This window comes from Diabrotica virgifera, chromosome 5 (assembly GCF_917563875.1).
Source record: "Diabrotica virgifera virgifera chromosome 5, PGI_DIABVI_V3a".
Taxonomy (NCBI): domain Eukaryota; kingdom Metazoa; phylum Arthropoda; class Insecta; order Coleoptera; family Chrysomelidae; genus Diabrotica; species Diabrotica virgifera.
The window spans coordinates 41249922-41266636 of NC_065447.1; the positions used below are offsets into that span (position 1 = coordinate 41249922).

Below are 16715 nucleotides of genomic sequence, written 5' to 3' on the forward strand. Positions count from 1 at the left end.
TTATCACTACAAAATAAAATATTCAAGTTTAACAAAATAATCCCATAAGACTCAATGTTAAAACGTCCATGCCCCGCTAACTCTAATAAAAAACATGTAATCGTATTTATTTTCCTTCCGTTTAGTCAGAGGCGCTGATGTCGGCATTGTGATTGGTGGAACATGACTTTTGACAAATCCTGCGCTATCTGTGAATCTGTAATCTGTGTTCGTGTTCGTTCGTTCGTTGTCGTTCACTTATTTTATATGGTCGGTCGGTTATGTGATGTGTTTCATGCCCCGCTAACTCTAATAAAAAACATGTAATCGTATTTATTTTCCTTCCGTTTAGTCAGAGGCGCTGATGTCGGCATTGTGATTGGTCGAACATGACTTTTGACAAATCGTGCGCTATCTGTGAATCTGTAATCTGTGTTCGTGTTCGTTCGTTCGTTGTCGTTCACTTATTTTATATGGTCGGTCATGATGTGATGTGTTTGGTGTTTGGTTTGTGTTTGTTTACCATAAAAAGCTGATATTCAGTCGTGTTTTTTGATATTTTTGTTATTTCATAATCGAGTACCTTTTTAAAGGTAAGTTTTTCTGATTGTAGGTACTGTTTATCCAACAGTTTTAAAATACACATTTTATTTCGCGTTTTGTTGTTGGGTCTAATGGCCGATCAGCTGTTGTGTGCAGCCGATAAATTCAACAAGTAAACATATATTTAATCGAAATTAAATACTAATATTTCTATGTAAAATGTCACATTATTGTATAAATAAATAATTAAGAAACAAAAGTTGTTTGTGTTTTACCTTTATTGGCCACTTTAATAAAATAATATTAAATATTGGAAGTACCGTATGGAGGCTATGGTGTACCTAGCGTGGAGGCTAGATAACGCTACCCTTCCTATCCAATCAACAGCAAGAACGTTTAAAATTTCACACCTATCATGTTGAAGCTACAGACCACTTATGTGGAGGCCAGATTTGTAGTATCCTTCCAATTTCCCAGGTGCTGAAATACGTGACATATTTTTTGAAGGATAAGATCGCATTCTACCAAATCAGACAACACTTTTTTCTATGATGTGTTTGGTGTTTGTGTTTAGTTTGTGTCACCATAAAAAGCTGATATTCAGTCGTGTTTTTTGATATTTTTGTTATTTCATAATCGAGTACCTTTTTAAAGGTAAGTTTTTCTGATTGTAGGTACTGTTTATCCAACAGTTTTAAAATACACATTTTATTTCGCGTTTTGTTGTTGGGTCTAATGGCCGATCAGCTGTTGTGTGCAGCCGATAAATTCAACAAGTAAACATATAATCGAAATTAAATACTCATATTTCTATGTAAAATGTCACATTATTGTATAAATAAATAATTAAGAAACAAAAGTTGTTTGTGTTTTACCTTTATTGTCCACTTGAATAAAATAATATTAAATATTGGAAGTACCGTATGGAGGCTATGGTGTACCTAGCGTGGAGGCTAGATAACGCTACCCTTCCTATCCAATCAACAGCAAGAACGTTTAAAATTTCACACCTATCATGTCGAAGCTACAGACCACTTATGTGGAGGCCAGATTTGTAGTATCCTTCCAATTTTCCAGGTGCTGAAATACGTGACATATTTTTTGAAGGGTAAGATCGCATTCTACCAAATCACACAACACTTTTTTCTATGAAAACGTCCTTATAAAATCTGACAGCGTATCACGTGACTGTACGTAGAGGGGAGACGCACGGAGCCAATAGCGATTCTTATTCATTTCGATATTAGTTACAACTGGGGATATTAACCTTATCATGTTGAGACTGCTCAGAATTTGGGTTGGCGCTCCGGTTTATTGGAATTTGTTAACGAGAATAGTCTGGGAAAATTATCGAAAAAATGCCATTTTTGGGAAAAATTAATTACCAGCTATTTTGTTGCTAAAATCGAGTCTTAAGATTGCATATATTAGTAATATGGGGTATGGCAAGTCCGCAGAAAGTGTGTGTTTTTTTATTTATAAACAAATTAGCACTGCTAAATCTTCTTTTTTTTCAATTAGTGGTCTGTAACTCCTAAAATTTTTCCTTTGAGCCAAAAACACTCAAATAAAAATTCCCCCTAATTTAGTTCTGCACAAAGTTATTTTTTTTCCGATTTCCTTCCAAAAAAATTTTACTCAGAAAATCCGAGTTTTCCCAAAAAATCCGCAATTTTCAATTAAAATTTTAGGGAAGTACCTAATTATTTATCAATAATTAAATAATTGATGACATGAAAGATTTATTATAGTAGATTATACAGAGGGGCTAAATTATGGAATAAATTAATTTCTTTAAAACGGACGATTTTGGAGCAAAATCCCGAAAGAGGTCGATTTTTATTTTCAAATTACAATTTTTTGGCATATACTTCATACTAGTGACGTCATCCATCTGAGCGTGATGACGTAATCGATAATTTTGTTAATGGAAATAGGGGTCGTGTGGTAGGTCATTTGAAAGGGCGTTCAATTCTCTATTAAGTATTATAAACATTAATATCATTAGGTATTTATACAGGGTTGCCAAAAAATGTTTTTGAATTAAATTAATTGGCGCAAAAAGAAGAATGTATGTAATTTATTTAACTCAAAATACATTGTACTGCTGTCAGAAAATAGAAAAAAAGGTTTATTTCACAAATAAACATTTCTTTTCGCTTAAATTAAATCACAAACAGCCTCCCTCCTACCTATTGGCAGTTTGAACATTTAATTTAAGCTAAAAGCAATGTTTATTTGCAAAATAAACATTTTTTCTATTTTCTGACAGCAATAGAATGTATTTTGAGTTAAATAAATTACATGCATTCTTCTTCTTGCGTCAATTAATTTAATTCAAAAAATAATTTTTTGGCCTCCCTGTATAAATAATGATATTAATGTTTATAATACTAAATATAGAATTGAACGCCTTTGTAAATGAGCTACAACACGAACCCCTATTCCTATTTAAAAAAATAATCGATTACGTCATCAGGTTCGGATGGATTACGTCACTAGTTTGAAATATATGCCAAGAAATTTAATTTAAAAATAAAAATCGACCTGTTTCGGAATTTTTCTCTAAAATCGTCCATTTTAGAGAAAATGAATTTATTCCATAATTTAGCCCCTCTCTGTATATCAGGAGACCGGCGACAATCTAACCAATAGTTTAGCAATAATTAAAATGTTAATTAAAAAATTTCGGTCGAAATAATAACCAGAAAGATTATGATACACCAGAATAACTATGATTTTCGTATAAAAAAGCACTATACCTATTCAACGTACCTTACAGGATTGAAATTGGACCATTTGAGCGGTCTCAGGAATGTTATAAAGAAACAATTTTTTGGCTTATAAACAAATAGAACCCCTCAGAAAATATTAGATTAAATTAAATTAAGTTAACGCTGTTGAAAAGGGCACGGCTTCTGTGTCCTTTTCGAAGAAAAACAAATTGAATTGCGAGGAGTGATTCCAGGTGTAACCGGTCAAATTTGACCGGCATTTGCGACAGAGTTATAAACAACAGGATTTTAATCTTTGAACCATTAGATACCTTTTAATTCCGGTCCTCTTTGTACATACAAATTTTCATATCTTCAAGACACTCATAACAAAAAAGATTTATGTCACTGTCACCAAATTATTTAATTATTGATGAATAATTACTTCCCTCAAATTTTAGTTGAAAATTAAAGATTTTGTTTGGAAAACCCAAATTTTACGAGGAAAATTTCCATCGAAGGAAATTGGAATAAATTATCAATGTGCAGAATTAAATTACTGTCAATTTTTATGTGAGTGTTTTGGTTTAAAGTTAAAATTTTCGGAGTTATAGAGCAATAATAAAAAAAAAAGATTTCGGAGCGTTAATTTGTTTATAAACAAAATAGCACACTTTCTGTGGACTTTGCACAGCTATATTACTAATATAGGAAATCTTAAGATTTGATTTCAGCATGTCCAGCAATAAAATAGCTGGTAATTAATTTTCCTTGTTTTTTACTAATTTTTCCAGATTATTACCTTACATCTTTCATTGAGTTGATGATTCATGTTGTGGACATTCTCAATTATTATATTTCTAATTTAATACTATTCTATCTAATTCCTCAAAACAAGCAAATTTCAATTAAACCCAGCTATATTATAATACCTTTTGCTTTAGTTTTCCTTGCAAGAAATAAACAAAACACATCTAAACTAAACCTAACCTCGCTTTTGGCCATTCATTCATCTCCGTGTCAAATAATTTCGACAGTCGAAATTATAATATCAACACCCTTTTTAAAGTCGCTATTAATTTCGATAGTCGCTATTTCATGACGTCACTTCGTTAGTTCAACTAAAATCCACAAGGCTCGCACAATCGCATTTCAACCGTCGCCATATTGAAAGCGACTTGTTTTTGGTCGAAATTTGATTTAGAATCAGGGCCCAGGGCTGATGCCTGCCAGGTCATGGTTTTCAGCCTTGGTGTGCTATGAATTATCAATTATCACTATACAAATTTCTAGCCTTACAGAAAGACCGTTAGTCGGAGGGTTCACTAGCTCTTAGACTATACATATGTTGTTGTCATTTTAAAGACAAATCACATGTTCTGATGTTTCTGATGGATATTCTTAAATTAAGGTTGATTTCATGTAATCGAATGAACTATATTTCAATGAAGTCATCCCAGCAACACAACTCATAAATATTGGCAATATCAGTTTAACCCGGGAACAGTCGCGCTCTCTTCTGTCACGTAAGCAGTCGCGCGTTAGATTAAATTTAACTATACGAATTTAAATACGAATTTAAATACGAATTTAAATACGAATTTAAAACAAATTTTCATTCTATAATATTTTTATTTACTTGCTATTTTAAAAACATTTATTTCTAACAATTTTAAAGCTAATTGGCTCTCACCAAACCATAAATTCCACAAAAAAAAAATAAAAAAAATAAAAAAAAAATTAAATAAAAAATTACTTACGTATTACTACAATCTTCCTCGAGGCACTTATCACGAAAAAGGGTAAAATGTTAGATTTTAGAGCACGACTGCTCCGGGAAAGTCACCTACTATAAAATGTACCTATAAAATTGTCAAAATTGTCAATATCAATGAGTCAGATCAAATTTAGCTTTAACTATTAGAATAATTTTTTAATCAAGCAACAGGATATAATTTGTTTAATTTATTATGTTTTGTATTATGATAACGATTTCCGAAGTGGAAGTCGAAACGACAAATAAATTTAATATCTAGCTAATATTGTGTCTTATTACCAAATAAAATGGTAACTTGCATAAGATGCCGCAAAGAAATAGGTTCAGAACATGGAATACATATTTCGAAAAAAACATTATTTCTAAACAAAATTTAATCAACCTCATTTTGTTTAAGGTCGGTAAACTATTATAGAAACTGTGTACAATGGCGTTTCTTGTGCATGGTATTTACTGCAGCTGCAGGCTTGGGAGCATTACTGATAAATATTCTGGTATGTATAATCACCACTATGTATATATGTATACTATACCCATGTGCTATTAGAAAATATTGTACATATACATTTATTTCATTCCTAAATTTATTCTATGATGTCTGATATGATATGTTCGAAGATTCATTTTATCTTAATTTTTCGTTTGGGAATTTTTACGGTGTGTGGTTCGAAATGCTGAAAACGTAGTCATGAGGCGAAAAAAAAAGTCCCTTTTATCCCAGATCCCAGATATAAGGATCAGACTGGATGTATTCTGGATTATAACTCAGGAACAAGTGAGCCATGTCCGAGGTTATTTTGGCCGGCAGAGAAAATGAAAAAGACTGGTATATTGAAAACGCTGTAAAACGTTTTTAGTTTACCAATATTATCGCTGTAAAGCAGATTCTTCTTTTTTAAGTACGTAGTAATGTAAGATGTAGGTTAACTTAATATTTAGTAACAATACATGCCTTAAATTTGTATAATGCCTAAATAGTGAAAATAACTTAAAATAATTATAAGGGTGTAAAGATACATTCAAAAAGTACAAAATTCTGCATAATTCTGCGGCTGCGGCTAATGTTTATTAATCTTAAAATATATAGGGTCAGGTGTGGTAAATGTGAACTTAGGGGTAATTGTAAACAACGCTCCGATTCATCAGGAATTCAAAATACGAGAGCTTCGCGCGCCTATGCTGTTCGGCGCACACCGGTCCGATACGCAGCCGTAGTTTATTGTGATTCAGCTGATTCGAGGCGCACCATGCTGAAAAGTTTTAGATGGTGTTTTATATTATGTATTAATTCATTTCGGTCGCATCACCTGCTCGTGAATAGGGCTTTTCATTCACAGTCATTTGTTTCAAGCTTCTGTCATATGTCGTATAATCCGTGTATATTAATATTATATACAGATTATACAACATATGACAGAAGCTCGAAAAAAATGACAATCGATGAAAAGCCCTATACGCTCTGAACTTCGCTGGTGGCGCTCCTAGCGGATTACTGGAATTATCTTTCACCGGTAATTTTTAAATTTATTATTTAATTGTTATCGCTTAACATTTACAACGCAAAAAATTAATTAAATTGTAATCGATTTTTTTAAGATTTTGCTAATCATTTTGACGTTCTATTGATAAAATATGAATTTCTTACTTCGCATACTTTCACAATTATCGTGTAGATGGCGCTAAGATTTTTAGATTAAATTATAATTACATATTACGGAACATTAAAAAAACTTAAATTCAGTATTTAAAACGTAAGTATATTTAAGGTAAAAATATATACCACAGCTTTGACCAACTAATATTTTTTATAATTAATGTTTTTAATTTTAATTTTACATTAATCACTTTGACATTTATGTCAAATTTCCGGTTAACGTTTACAGACTTGCCACTACTGGCGCTCGAGAATTTGTAAATATCCCCTCTACGTACGAGCTCACAGCGGATAAAGGAGGTACTGAAAAGTAAGTTTCAAATCATTTATTGCTGTGATAAGTAATGTGTGCATGTAAATAAATGTATTTTGTTGATCTAACCTCAATATTACGAACTGATACTGAACAAATGAGTGTTTACATTTACCCCTTTAAAAATTGTCTGTGGGGAAAATGTAAACTCTAATATGGGGTTATTGTAAACAACAAACGTATCGTATTTATTGTATTCCAGGGTTGAGTAAAAATGCCCAGAAAATATATTAAAAAGAAAACTGTGGAGAGATACTCTCAAGAGGATTTGTTAAGAGCAGTTACTGATGTAAAAAACAAAAATTGCACTTATCGTCAGGCTTCATAGAGACATAATGTTCCTCTGGCAGTTATTTTCCATAGAATCAAGGGCAGAAAAGTACCAGAAAACAAAATGGGAGGTGGACGTCCTACTGTGTTAAGTGGCGAAGTGGAAGAACAAATAGTAGAATGTTTAAAGGCTCGAGCACGAATGGGATACCCCTGTAATAAAGAACTTCGAGACTTAATTGCAACTTTTATCAAAGAAAGTAATTTACAAACACCATTTAAGGGTGGCCGTCCTGGCTTATACTGGTATTACAGCTTTATGAATCGACATAAAACGTTGACCTTCAAAAAGCCTGAACATCTCCAAAAGGCCAGAAAGATCAGAGAAAACCAGAAGTCATCTATAGTTTCTATAAAACTTTGGAAAAGGTGGTTATCGAGTAAAAGATCGATAATGCTGCGTTTGTTTTCAATGCAGATGAAAGTGGCTTTGGGAACGATCCATCGAGAAAAAAGGCGATTGGAAAATGAGGAAAAACTCTCTCAAGGGTCTTTGGTGGTTCGAAGAGAGAATCCACAAGTGTTCCGGCTTGCGTTGCGGCTGGGGTGTGCAGTGCAGGTAAGGTGGACCTCGGAAGAAGCTTTCCCAAGAGCAGTTTATTCTGTGTCAGCAAATGGATGGATGGAGGAACCCCAGTTCTACAATGGGTTCCACTCTGCTTTCGTAAAGTGGGTGAAGGATTTGCGAGCGACAAAACATCTACCTGACCAGAAAGCGTTATTGTTATATGACGGACATAAGAGTCACATAAGTTTGAGGATTATTAAGTGCGCACTCGAAAATAAAATAGTATTAGTCAAGTTCCCAGCCATTTAACAGACAGGCTACAGCCGCTGGATAAGTGTGTTTTCGGCCCGATAAAAACTTGCTGGGAGAAAAAGCTTATTGCTTATGGAAACGCCTACAGAAGCAGGACGCCTACAGAAGAAAGAATTTACTGAGCTTTTAGGACAAGTGTGGAATGAAGCTTTCACTGAGAATAATATTAAAAGCGGATTTGTACCCACAATGGAATTGAGCATTTTATCCTTCTTTGTCACTCCACTCATCCATTTAAGCATTCTCATTTCCGCCACATGCATTCGTTGTTCCTCTTTTTTTTTCACTGCCCAACATTCAGTTCCGTACATCATAGCCGGTCTTATGACTGTTTTATAGAATTTTCCCTTCAGCTTCATTGGAATTTTTCTGTCAGACAACACACCACTCGCTTCTTTCCACTTCATCCATCTAGCCCTAATTCTACTGCATGCATCTCCATCTATTTCTCCATTACTCTGTAATACCAATCCTAGGTACTTAAAACTATTGCTTTTCACAATCATTTCACCATCCAAAGGTACCATTTTATTTGTAGTAGCTCCTGTATGGAATGTATGGAATGGAATGTTGTATGTAATATTGTATGGAATGTTACCCTGTAGTTTCGCTGCTATCTGGTCCAAAACTAATGAGAATAAATACGGACTAAACACAGAGCCTTGGTGCAAACCTACTTTTACATGAAATTTATTAGTCTCTCCCACACCTGTCCTAACACTAGTCGTTACTCCCTCATACATATTTCCACGTACGTATTTATACGTATTTCCAAGTAAACCCTCAGAAGTTTTCAGAAGATGAATTTAATCCTACTGTTTTGACAAGGTTTAAAGACTACCAGCGGAGAGCCATTCAAGATCATAACATTCAACAGGGCGAACATAGTGAAGTCGAACTAGAAACAAACAATAGTTACGGAATTCTCACAGAGGCAGAACCACTACGAGCACAGCAAGGTACGTCCGGATCTGCCACTTTAGATGTTGTCACTTTAGATGCCAAGTGTATTACTGCTGCTTCGGATATTGTTGCTACATTCTCATCAGCAATTGTTAAAACACTAAATGTGGACCCAAACAGCAATTGTGCAGAACCCAAAAAAGTTACACCAAGATTAAAACAAGCCCAGTAGGGAGAGGTGCTAACGACTATTGAATGTGTCGAACGACTCAAAGTCGAAAATCTAGGCCTCGTATAAAAAAGGCTCCCAAAGAGAAACTAAAAGGAAAACATAAGGAGTGCTGTTCAAGCGAAGAAGAAAATGAAGTTACCTATGATGACGACTCGGCTGAAGAGCTAAATGAAATGGAATGGGCCCAAGACGTTGCAGCAGAAAATCTTTCGGATGTTGAATATAAACTGCCAGAATGGCACCTAATTAAGCCAAACATACAGTGCGTCCATAAAGTAACGCATAAATTCGTTATTTCGTAAACCGGCGACTTTAAGGAAAAATCCCGAAACAGGTCGATTTTTATTTTTAAATTACGATTTTTTTGCATACATATCATATTAGTGACGTCATCCATCTGGGCGTGATGACGTAACCAATGATTTTTTTAAATGGGAATAGGGGTCATGTGATAGCTCATTTGAAAGGGTATTCAATTCTCTATCCAATAATATAAACATTAACAATTATTTATACAGGGTGTTCAAAAAACATTTTTTTAATTAAAATAAGAGACAAAAAGAAGAATATGTATGTGTAATTTATTTAATTCAAAATACATTTTACTACTGTCAGTAAACAGAAAAAAATTTATTTGACAAATAAACATTGATTTTCGTTTAAACGAAATGTTTAAACTGCCAAGAGACAGGTGGGTGGCAGCTTTAACATTGAATTTAAGCGAAAAACAATATTTATTTGTCAAATAAACATTTTTTTCCTGTTTTCTGACAACAGTAAAACGTATTTTGAATTAAATAAATTACATACATTCTTCTTTTTGTCTCAATTATTTTAATTAAAAAAATGTTTTTTGAACACCTTGTATAAATAAATATGTTAATGTTTACATTATTGAATAGATAATTGAATACCCTTTCAAATGAGCTATCACATGACCCCTATTCTCATTTAAAAAAATTATCGATTACGTCATCATACCCAGATGGATGACGTCACTAGTATGATATATATGCCAAAAAATCGGAATTTAAAAATAAAAATCGACCTGTTTCGTGGATTTTTCCTTAATATCGCCGGTTTACGAAATAATGAATTTATGCGTTACTTTATGGACGCACTGTATATGTGTTAGCGAAATTCCTTACAGGAACCAGAAAAAGCACATGTTATAAATATGTCTGCCGTATACGCGACATAGATGAAGAAATTGGTGACATTGCAGTCGTTGGATTTAGGCGCAACGATAAATTTGGAACTGAATTCGTCGAAAAGGAAACCGATATTTCATCAATTGAATTTGAAATGACCGAGGCCTTGCTACCTGAGCCCACAATTTCAACGAAAGGTAGAAAAACAATTCACATTTTTCCGGGCACTGTCAGTGTTTCCGAAAAATTAACTTTGATTCAGCTCATTTTTGTCAGAATTTGTGTGCACTAACTGCCATCATTCTCTTTGCCTTATCCCTATGCGGGGTCGGCTTTCCTAACTGCATTTCTCCACACAATTCTATCTTGGGTCATATCAATGTTAATTCCCTTTACCAACATGTTCTGCCTTATCGTCTCCCCAGGTCTTCTTTGGACTTCCTCTCCTACTCCTTCCAGGAAGCTGCACTTCAGCTATTCTTCGTATTGGGTGATTAACGTCTCGACGTTGAACATGATCAAACCATCTTAACCTATGCTCTCTCATTTTGGCATCAATCGGTGCCACACCTAGCCTTCCCTTAATATACTCATTTCTAATTTTATCCTTCTTTGTCACTCCACTCATCCATCTAAGCATTCTCATTTCCGCCACATGCATTCGTTGTTCCTCTTTCTTTTTCACTGCCCAACATTCAGTTCCGTACATCATAGCCGGTCTTATGACTGTTTTATAGAATTTTCCCTTCAGCTTCATTGGAATTTTTCTGTCAGACAACACACTACTCGCTTCTTTCCACTTCATCCATCCAGCCCTAATTCTACTGCATGCATCTCCATCTATTTCTCCATTACTCTGTAATACCAATCCTAGCTACTTAAAACTATTACTTTTCACAATCATTTCACCATCCAAAGATACCATTTTATTTGTAGTAGCTCCATCTTTAAATTAGTATTCCAAATACTCTGTTTTTGTCCTACTAGTTTTAAAACTTTTTCCTCCAGAGCTTGTCTCCACTGTTCCAGTTTTTGTTCCAAGTCTCTTTCACTATTTCCTACTAACACGACATCATCAGCATACATTAAGAACCATGGAATGTTACCCTGTAGTTTCGCTGTTATCTGGTCCAAAACTAATGAGAATAAATACGGACTAAGCACAGAGCCTTGGTGCAATCCTACTTTCACGTGAAATTGATCAGTCTCTCCCACACCTGTCCTAACACTAGTCGTTACTCCCTCATACATATCCCTCACAATCTTTACATATTCACCAGGGACTCCTTTCTTATTGAGTGCCCACCACAGAATCTCTCGAGGAACTCTAGCATATGCTTTCTCAAGATCAATGAATACCATATAAGCGTCTGTTTTTTTACTCCTGTATTTTTCCATCAACTGCCTTATAATGAAAATTGCATCTGTTGTTGATCTACCCTGCATAAGGCCAAATTGATTCTCGGATATTTCGGTCTCTTCACGTATCCGTCTATCAATTACTCTTTCTCATATTTTCATTGTGTGGCTAAGCAGTTTTATAGCCCTGTAGTTTGTACATTGTTGTATATCTCCCTTGTTTTTGTAAACAGGTACCAGTATACTGCTTCTCCATTCGTTTGACTTTATCATTGATTATTGACCACTGCTAGCTGGCGAGTGGTCAATAATCAATGAGTTGATCGCCACTCTTTAACTAGTGAAACTGGCTGTAGAAGCTCTTTGCAGAAGAGAGTCCACTTTGATAACAGCCGACACAACCATGAAATTTGTCTTAGACAAAATAAATAGCCAGGACTCTAGCCTTAGTGCCGATTTGCAGGAAGCATTATTCGACAGAATCACCGAACGGCGCCTGTCTAAATTACGGGTATATTAGTGTACTTACAAAATCTAAAAAGTTTGACGAAGGACTAAACAATCCTGGTTACTTCCCCATGCATAAAAAGAATGCAATGCGACAAGAGATGAAAAATTTGTTGAGTGGTATAAATAAACAAGTGATTGCGGAACCAGTACAAGAGAACATAATAGAAGAAGATGGTCCAACTAATCCGGAGTGAGCGCATTTTACTTTGGAACAAGAACTTGAGATTGAATTGAAACAAGAAATAAAAAACTTTTATACCAAAAAAACTGGTTCTCAAAAGGATTACGAAATGATTTTGGAAACGACATGGCAGTTTATGAGACCGAAGGAGTGAAAGGCGATCATTTGGCCATGGTCTATAACTATTTGATGGCCTTAAAACCGACCAGCATAGAGACAGAAAGAGCCGTTCTCTGCAACCGGCTATATTAGTCCTGTCGCCAGGGGGGGTACAACGGCCTCGTTAATTCAGATGGACTTACCCAAGTTTTTTTTATGTATTTTGACCCGTAGAACACGAATTTTTTGGGTAACAGTTGATCCGGATGTCGATAAGATTGTTATAGACCAAGAACTTGAGGAATCAAATAACAGCGATTTTTGGCAAAACAAAACAATATTTTGTATTTTTTGGGTCATTTTAAGCAAAAAATATTTCTACAAGTTTTTTAGTAGGATGCACAGTTTTCGAGATAAACGCGGTTGAACTTTCAAAAAATCGAAAAACTGCAATTTTTAAACCCGAATAACTTTTGATTAAAAAATAAAATAGCAATTCTGCTTAGCGCCTTTGAAAGTTCAAGTCAAATTATGTCGGTTTTGATTATTTGCATTGCTAAAAATTTATTGTGTTATTGTTAAACAAAGCTACAAACAACTAGTGCGTGAGTGATGTTTCTATGATTTCTCATTTAAAATCGAACGAGTAGGTAGAATAGGTACTAGTGCAATCAAGACTATTTCTACGTTACATGCGTTAAAACACATGTAAAAGCACGGGAAACCCTACGTGTTTATAGCTTTGTTAAACAATAAAAAAATAAATTTTTACCAATGGAAATAATCAAAACCGATATAATTTGACTTAAACTTTTAAATGCGGTAAGCAGACTTGCTATTTTATTTTTTAATCAAAAGTTATTCGGGTTCAAAAATTGCAATTTTTCGATTTTTTTAAAGTTCAACCGCGTTTATCTCGAAAACTGTGCATCCTACGAAAAAACTTGTAGAAATATTTTTTACTTAAAATGGCCCAAAAAATACAAAATAGTGTTTTGTTTTGCCAAAAATCGCTGTTATTTGATTCCTCAAGTTCTTGGTCTATAACAATCTTATCGACATCCGGATCAACTGTTACCCAAAAAATTCGTGTTCTACGGGTCAAAATACATAAAAAAAACTTGAGTAAGTCCATCTGAATTAACGAGGCCGTTGTACCCCCCCTGGCGACAGGACTATATTTGCAGTTCTGTGCGAAGTAGGTTAGGCGATATGACTATAGATAAAATAGGATTTTTTATGGTCTCACTTCCAAAAAACTAAATAATTCATGTTTCTATTGTTTAGAAATTTAGAATACACACAAAAAAACATTAAAATCGTGTTTTCATTTTGATTCCACATTTTGCTGGATTCGCGCTGGATCCAGCTGGATTAAGGCCAATCTTGCAAAAATCCAGCTGGATTGAAAATGCCGCTGGATTGCAATCCCTATTGATGACCATTGCTGCTACTGTCCCCGTTGACTCTACAGGCTGTCTGTCAAATTCTTCAGTTAATAAGCTGTCAAAGTACTTTCTCCATCTCTTTTTGACATCCCTTTCGTGAACTAGTATTTTAGTATTTTCATCTCGGATACATCTAATCTGATTAAAATCTTTTGCTTTCTTTGCTCTCTGTCTGGTTATTTTATATATCTTCGTTTCGCCTTCCCTGGTATCAAGTTGATCGTATAGGTTTGAATACGCCTCTGCTTTGGCTTTTGCTACTGCTACTTTCGCTTCCTTTTTCGCCACCATATAGTTTTGAAGATCTGTGTCGGATCTGGTTTCTTGCCACTTTTTATATAATTTTCTCTTCTCTTTTGTGTGCACTAACTGTATATAGGGGTAATTGTGAACATCATTGTAAAGTATATTACATGTGTTTAAATGTTCACTTGCATTGTCGTTCACAATTTCCCAGTAAAAATTCAATATAAAATTAATAGGACAACGAATTGCGTGTTTCCATTTACCCCTATATTTTTGTAGTTTGAATTTTTGGTTCGGGTAATTGTAAACAGCCCCTGAAGCTCTTATAATAACCAATACGAACATGAAATTTCGAGAAAATGGGTAAAACAACTAAAACTAAGTAGGTATTACCAAAGATATAGAATTTTCTCTGTTAAACACAACATATGTAGATTTTTAGTTGAAAAGTGCAAAAATCGTTTACATTTACCCCACCTGACCCTAGTAAGAAGATACAGAATCACTTTGGTTCAGCTGCCTATAACTGCCTATGCATTACTGGTGTGGTTTTGTTTGAATACAAAAGTGGGAAATGACGCATATTACATGATTCTGGCGATTGTTGAGTATGTATGGACGGTTGTACATAAGTAATAGGTTCTGAACATTGTGCTTCATAAAGAAAATGTATTGTTAATCAGCAATTTCAAAACTCCCTTATAATATAAAATTTTAAACAAATATTCGTTTAAAATAAAACTTTCGAATTTCTTTCGGTCGTATTGAATCCACCATTTTGTTTAAAAACAAAGTAACGTTAGATTTGTAATCAGCGAACTTAAACTACCAAACTTGACTAAAAAAAATTGCGTTTTGATTGATATTTTCAATTTCTTTCCGCCATGTTGGATCCGCCATTTTGTTTTTCAAAAAAAATAATGTCAGATTCATAATAATCAGCGATGCCAAAAACCCTTAAGAACGAAAGTAATTCCGAAGTGTATAAACAATATACGCTTTTAAAGATTCATGACCACGTTTTCGGCATTTGGAACCACAGTGCGGGGTGAGTACCAAAATAGTAACGTCTTCACGTTATTTTGCCTTTTGATCTAACTAAGCTATCAAAGAAAATTTGTTTCTGTGCTTGCAGAAGGTAAATATTAATAATTTGAAATGTTGGAACCGAGTACGTACAAGGTTAAAAACAAAATTGATCGTTACCTTGCTGAGGTTTCTCTCCTATTGACGTTTTCGGTACTATAATAATAGGTTTTTTCTAGCAAACAGTCAAACTAGCTAGAAACCGTCAACAAATAGTTGGTCAGTGAGAGAACATAATACAGTCACCAGTGCTATCCCCTCTACTCGCGCTGGTCCACTATTCGCTGATGGTTTCAAACCGTTTGAAACTGATGCTAGAATAAACCTAATAGTTTTTTTCTCTCGTCATAAATATATCTCAAACCTGTTTCCCTGACTACAGCTTTTTTTTGTTCTTTTATGGCCTTTGGGAACTGCGCCCATTTAGCCAGCAACACTTCTTAAAATCAACGCCTAACCAAACCTACCATACACCAAGACCATTACGAATCCAATCAAGGGTAGGGAATGGAAAAAAACTTTTCGCACCCAGGTCGTTCAGGGTGACTAACCACAGACTACGTAGGGATACGGGGTATTCTTACCAGGGCGATAAGGCAAGGGTAGCAAAGCTAAACCTAATCTAAAGTTTCAATTTACACGACTTAACATAATCTAGAAGAATCCTAAAGATTGACGGTTTGTTCAAAGCTAGTAAGTTCATTAGATTATATAGGGGATAAACGTTTTCTTGCAATAGCGGCATATTCAATAGATTTTTTTGTGTCACATATTTGTCACATGCAAAAAATATATGATCCAAGTCACTTATTGTGTTAGCCAGGGAGGTAGTGTCAAATTTATCCGGAGCATTTTTAGCATGGCTGTTTTCTTTTTATTTAGTTAGGTGTTCCAAAGCTTATTAACAAATGATGTGTCAGCTGGCCCAAAAACCGGGGATTTTAGCCAAGAAAAAGTAAAATGTGAAACTTGATGGAAAAACGCTACAATTTATGAGTCTGCTAGATATAAAACTTTGTATTTACTGTATAAGTCAAACTGAGTTATTTGCAAAAAACTGATAACTTTAGCAAAAAATCTTAGATTTAATAAATGGTACTTTTTTGTGATAGATAAATGCTTTATTAGGTAAAATAGAATGATTTTTTTTCTTAGAAAGTCATTGTGTTTGCTAGGAAAGGAAGAAAAAATTGAAAATGCCGAGTTTTGCAAGTGAACTATGTAAATACAGGTTTATGCAACTAACATTTGCAAATACATGATAATAATCAACCATTAATGATATTAGTTGTTCTTGGATTAGTCTGTTTTCAGGAGAAGGTATCAATACAATATTTATTAAAATTATTTAAAAAGGCAGTTTTATTTAT

General features: G+C 34.3%; 1 long non-coding RNA gene across 1 annotated transcript; it reads right to left on the reverse strand.

Annotated features, from left to right (window-relative positions):
- Positions 1 to 782: 782 nt before the first annotated feature.
- LOC126885705 (uncharacterized) lies at positions 783 to 1663 on the reverse strand. Its single transcript, XR_007698436.1, has 2 exons — positions 1464 to 1663; positions 783 to 863 (listed from the first exon to the last, which is right to left on the reverse strand). It is a non-coding gene; the product is annotated as an uncharacterized LOC126885705 (long non-coding RNA).
- Positions 1664 to 16715: the final 15052 nt, after the last annotated feature.